We start from the raw sequence: 6,000 nt of genomic DNA, 5'->3' as shown, positions 1-6,000 counted from the left end.
CAGCCTCACAACATAAACTGGAACAAAATATACAGCTTATATACATATATCTATATAGCTTGTTCACACAGATAAATGGTAACAGCAACATACCTGGTATTGTGGACAACTACTATTATCGAGTGCTCCATAGCGACTGACCAAAAGAAGTGCTCTATAGCCATAACAGTAGAATACAGTGGACTGGCCAAAAGGCGACTATGGAGCACACCAGTCAGCAGCCAGAGCCCGACACATAGAAGGAGAAGGGGCAGCAGGCAGCCGGCGCTCGGCGCAGCAGCCTGGAGGGGAGGAGGGTGGAGATAGTTGGCAACCGCCAACCCGAGTGTCAGGTCGGCGGACGGCGGCGGTTGGCAGCAGTGGTGACTGGTAAGCGGCGGTTGGCAGTCAAGCCAAGACGGCGCCATCCATGGCGATTTGGGGGATAGAGAAAATTTTCTGTCGATTTGGGGAAAGGAGGAGGAGAGACGAGCGTGCATCAGTTGTGGGAGAGGTTGTCGGTTCGTTGGGCTGGGGCCTAGGAGGGAGGGGTGTATACTGGGCTGGGCTGAAACGCTTAGTACTAAATTAGTTTTTCAATTTTGGAAGTGGGGCTCATGGCCCCCATGGCCTCCAAGAGGCTCCGCCGGTGTCCACGTGCCAGAACCATGAGTTAGTTTCGAGATCTTATGGGTTTCAGCTAAGACTTAGTCGTTGCTGTTGTTGTAATAAAAATCAATGGCAATATTTGAAACAGTACCAAAAATAAGCATTTTGGTAATGGATATTTTTTGAACACTGAGAATAACGAGTAAGATTGCAAAATGACATCAATGAATGCATGTGAATACATACCTGAGACATCTTTAGAATCTGAACATTTGGATTCTCGTTGAACAAAAATGCACCCAAGACATTTGCTGCAATCAAGAGAGAAATACCCTCAATATATTATATGCAAGATTGACATAAATAGAAAATGTTAAGCTCACAGAAACTTTAAAGTGAAATGAATATAACAATTAAGGCTATCTTTTCACATATTGACTTAATAAGGCACTTTCTACAAACACTAATAAGAAAAAATTAAGTTACCTTATGAGACCAATCAACGGCAACTTGGACACTGAGTTCTACAAAGAATAATTAAGCACGAACAAGGCATTTAGATTGAAGAAGATGTAAGTTCATACAATTATAAGTAATTGTGCAAAAATAATTTTGCAGGGAAGTCACTGTATCAACATGAATAACATTGTCTTTGGTACCTTAGCAACAAAACTCGGAGAAGAAGCTGACATGTGATAAAGAATGTCCACATATGACACATGATTAGATACAATCGCCCGTGGTCTTTCCGGTTCTTCATAGTGATCTTTAGGTATATCCTGAACAAAATAGTATACTAACATGACACGGGAACCAGGAAGCAAAATTACAGTTCGGTCGCATGGACACATGTCATGTGGGGCAGCAGTATAAGCTGTGGGACATAGCACCAGGCCAGTCGGCAGCACAGCTAAGGTCACACTACCTGCCTTGCCCCACAAGTTAGGTTTCTATTAAAATTTCCAAAGTAGATTTTCTATCCCTTATGGATTAGATTAGTTCGGGGGTGTCTCAATCTATGTAAGGAGACCCCGGCTACTCCGCGAGTTAAAAACCAAACCAATTTTAGTAGAGGGAGGGGGGTGGTACCCTTATTAGCATCAGGAGACCCAGGGCGGCTTGCCCCTACTCGCCCCTGCCCCTAATCATGGGTCACAATAACACAAGAGAGGTGATATACAATGCTTGTACAAGACAGTACATGAAGAAGATCGCAGGAAACAATTGGCATTTTTGTATGTACATTTTTTTCCAACAAAACTAACATACCACCCAAGAGGTTCTAAAGAAAAGAGACACTTATGACCAATTTAAGCTTCCGCATTCTGCATCCGTGAAGAATCCAAGACATGTTGCAACCATTTAGTTTAGCTTTCACACTGAAACATGTTTGCTAATTTCAAGTTACGATAAAGCTTAATTAGAATACATAAATAGATCTTAACATGTAGGGAATATGACACCAATTCAACTTCTAGTTTGATGAAGTGTTGATCCAATGGATCTGCACAGGAACAAACTCCAGGAACATTCTTTTTCTTAGCAACACAATATAACTGTAATTTGCATATGAGGTTATAACAAGCATCTTTAAGCCATATGGAGGAGTTTAATCACAATTGTCCAAGCACTATGTTTACCGGAGGAACATTCAGTCGTCCATTTGCAGCATATTCTAATGCTTATCACCGCATACTGCATGTTCCAAATTTTGCATGCACTTACACACAAAGAGACCAAAACCGGCAACCAATTGATATGGGCCCGTGACTGCAGGTATAAAACAGTTCTCATGCCAACATGAGAGATGCTGCAGTGCAAACATTACCAGATTAGTTGCGAGTACTCACCTAGCAAATAGCCACACACATTATGTGATTCACCATAGTTACCACAACTTACATTGATATGGGCTCTTGATAGTATTGGCTTTTCCTATAGACTCAATGTGATCTTGGATCACTAAAATGTAAAATGAAGAATCTTGAGCTTTTGAGCTTGAGCCAATCCTTTGTCCTTAGTATTTTGAGGGATCCACTTTCGTCATCCATGCCATGCCATTCATTGAGCTTTCCTGAAATAATAGTCTTGGAATAGCATTAGCTCAATGAGCTATATGTTGTTATGAATTACCAAAACCACCTAGGGATAGTTGCACTTTCAAGGTCAAATCTGTCGGACACATCGTTGACAATATCGTCACCGAGAGCGGGGGATGAAGAGAACCGTTTTCCTGCTCACTATAGTAAGGCGGACCAAATGGCGAGGTTCTCATCCACCCGTGGTTGCCGATACAACAATCGTAAGGACATGGTTGCTCTATTAGCGATGTATATCGTGATCTTGCATTTCCCTATGGCCTGATCATCATAGCCTAAGGTCACATCATCTTGGGGCAGTGTCAAGGGTGTCACCATCTTCTGGGTCTTCATGTCCTCATTCCTCGAGGATGTATCTTCTGTTAGTATCGTCTTGTTGTGGTGTCGCCAATCCTGTGTTCATGAAATGTAGGCGAATGTCCGACAAGGCATCCTCCTTCTAGACTACCCACGAGGAATTCAAGGAATCCAGTGGTCAGGGGCATAAGGGTTCTAGCGACCAAAAGTTTTGAAGGGGAAGAGGAAAGTATATCTTAGTTTTTGAAAAACTGAGAAAGGAAGAGAAGTATAGATAGTTTTCAAAAATTAGTAATAGTTTTGAAAATAGTTTTACCCTAGCTAACGACCATGCTAACTAAGGCTTCCTACAGTCAGGATGGCTCTGATACCAGCTCTGTGGGGACCCCGACTCATAAGTCGTGATCACCGAATGCACGTGTACAGTGATCCCAGAGATCAATGCCCACTGAACACACAGAAGCTGAATAACAAGAGGCTTACATCCATACATACCGTATTACACAAGTAGGACCATTATGGTCAAGTCTTGAGTATAACATTGCAGCGGAAATCTTCGTCGATAACTTGGACCCATGCCATCTGCCTTAACCCTACAGGCATTCTGACTGGGAAGCGTCCTAGCTCACATGTTCGTCACCGAAGTATTCTTCATCATATCCTATTCTTTCATGCCTGGTCAATAAAATAACCAGTGGCAAGCCAGTGAGTACTTTGAATGTACTCGCAAGCAACCCATGTTTTGGTTCAAGATACAACAATGCATGATATAGGTAAATTTTTGCAGAAAGCTAGTTTTGAGTGCAATGACATGTTCAACAACTTGTAAGACGTGCATCAGGAGAATTCAAGTAACCATGAGGACAGGTTACAGATCAACATAAATAGAGTGGGCATCAACATAACTCAATCATGTCAAGTCCTTTGACTTGACCCACGTAGTTCTTCCCACTTATCCAAACACATACACTGGTTTGTAAACATGTGGACGTAGCCCAAGAGCGGTTACCCAACTGTCCTTAACCGTGGACACGGCTATTCAAATAGTTTTACACTCTGCAGAGGTTGCACACTTTACCCACAAGATCCGGGGAACTTTCGTGTGAGCCACGACCCACGGTACCTCGAGTACCCGGGGTAAGCACCCGATCACTATCTTTCCCTAGTCGACACTAACATGGAGTCCACTCGATTGGTAGTAACCCCCGTGCCCAACATCTCACAACTTAAAATTTGTGGAGCCTTGCTCCCATATTCATCACATACCACTGGCATGGGGTACCAACGGTGTGTCCGGTGCCCCATAAAAATGTTCTTGGCCGCCCTACCTGGCACGACCCCGTCCCGAGAGAGCGCAACAACAACTCTCCCGTCACTAGTAATGTGGGCTCCAAAGCTAGTATCGGCCTAGGTGATCAATAATGCCCTTTCCCATATAAGGGTAGAGTGGTTGCGCATGTAAGGTTGGAATAACGCTCGCAACTTAAACCAATCCGTTTTGAAAACAACACTCACACTTGCCTCGGTACACCACTTCGTCATCAAGTGGTTACCCAACTCATTATCTCCCTCGGGCATGAGTGGCACCCGACAGGGTTTTCGAAAAGTCTTTTGTAAATACTTGTCTCCATCACCATGCATATTCCCGTCCCATTTGTGTAGCCACTACTATAGCATCCTATCTACTCCCACCGACATAACCCTCATAAGGAGGTAGGGTCATGCACCATGCAAATATTAACGAGGAAGTAACAGAGGCAACCCATCAAGGTGGTTACCACCTCATCATGATTCCGTTGCAACAACATATGGTGCTATGTGACATGCATAAAAAGGGTTTCATAGACATGGTCAAAGGGTTGCTTGCTTGTTTTAACAAAGTCTTCGAGGTCTTCAAATATCTCTGGTAAACCCTCAACTACTTTCTCACATCCACATATGACCTAAACCCAAAGTCAAACTCGGCCATATCGATTCTTCCTATCCGGCGCCACCGAGTTGAAATGTCATAGCCACTGCTACAAACCCTAGGCAAATCAGTCTCACCGATAGGGATCTCGGTCTCACCGAGATGGGATTATAATCTCTCTGTTTACCTTTGTAACGTTTCGGTCTAACCGAAGTGAGCGATCGGTCCCACCGAGATTGCAATGCAAACTTCCTGTTTCCCTTTCGTAACATTTCGGTCTCACCGAAATGAGCGAATCGGTCCCACCGAGTTTACCTGACCAACTCTCTGGTTAGCTTATTACCAAAATCGGTCTCACCGAGATTGCGTTATGCCCTAACCCTAACCATATCGGTCCTACCGAGTTGCATGTCGGTCCCAGCGAAAATCCTAACGGTCACTAGATTTGCTAAATCGGTCCGACCGAGTTTGTTGATTCGGTCCCACCGAGTTTGGTAAATTGTGTGTAACGGTTAGATTTTGTGTGGAGGCTATATATACCCCTCCACCTCCTCTTCATTCATGGAGAGAGCCATCAGAACAAACCTACACTTCCAACTTACCATTTCTGAGAGAGAACCACCTACTCATGTTTTGAGGCCAAGATATTCCATTCCTACCATATGAATCTTGATCTCTAGCCTTCCCCAAGTTGCTTTCCACTCAAATCTTCTTTCCACCAGATACAAATCCCATGAGAGAGAGTTGAGTGTTGGGGAGACTATCATTTGAAGCACAAGAGCAAGGAGTTCATCATCAACGCACCATTTGTTACTTCTTGGAGAGTGGTGTCTCCTAGATTGGCTAGGTGTCACTTGGGAGCCTCCGACAAGATTGTGGAGTTGAACCAAGGAGTTTGTAAGGGCAAGGAGATCGCCTACTTCATGAAGATCTACCGCTAGTGAGGCAAGTCCTTCGTGGGCGACGACCATGGTGGGATAGACAAGGTTGCTTCTTCGTGGACCCTTCGTGGGTGGAGCCCTCTGTGGACTCTGCAACCGTTACCCTTCGTGGGTTGAAGTCTCCATCAACGCGGATGTATGATAGCACCACCTACCGGAACCACAA

General features: G+C 44.2%; 1 pseudogene; it reads right to left on the bottom strand.

Annotated features, from left to right (window-relative positions):
• The window catches only part of LOC123067490 (lysophospholipid acyltransferase LPEAT1-like), a 92,861-nt pseudogene that overhangs the window by 6,111 nt on the left and 80,750 nt on the right, over window positions 1-6,000 (bottom strand).

This window comes from Triticum aestivum, chromosome 3B (genome assembly GCF_018294505.1).
Source record: "Triticum aestivum cultivar Chinese Spring chromosome 3B, IWGSC CS RefSeq v2.1, whole genome shotgun sequence".
In the NCBI taxonomy this organism is placed as follows: domain Eukaryota; kingdom Viridiplantae; phylum Streptophyta; class Magnoliopsida; order Poales; family Poaceae; genus Triticum; species Triticum aestivum.
The sequence above is the reverse complement of the archived record's forward strand: the minus strand, read 5'-3'. Positions and strand labels throughout refer to the sequence as shown.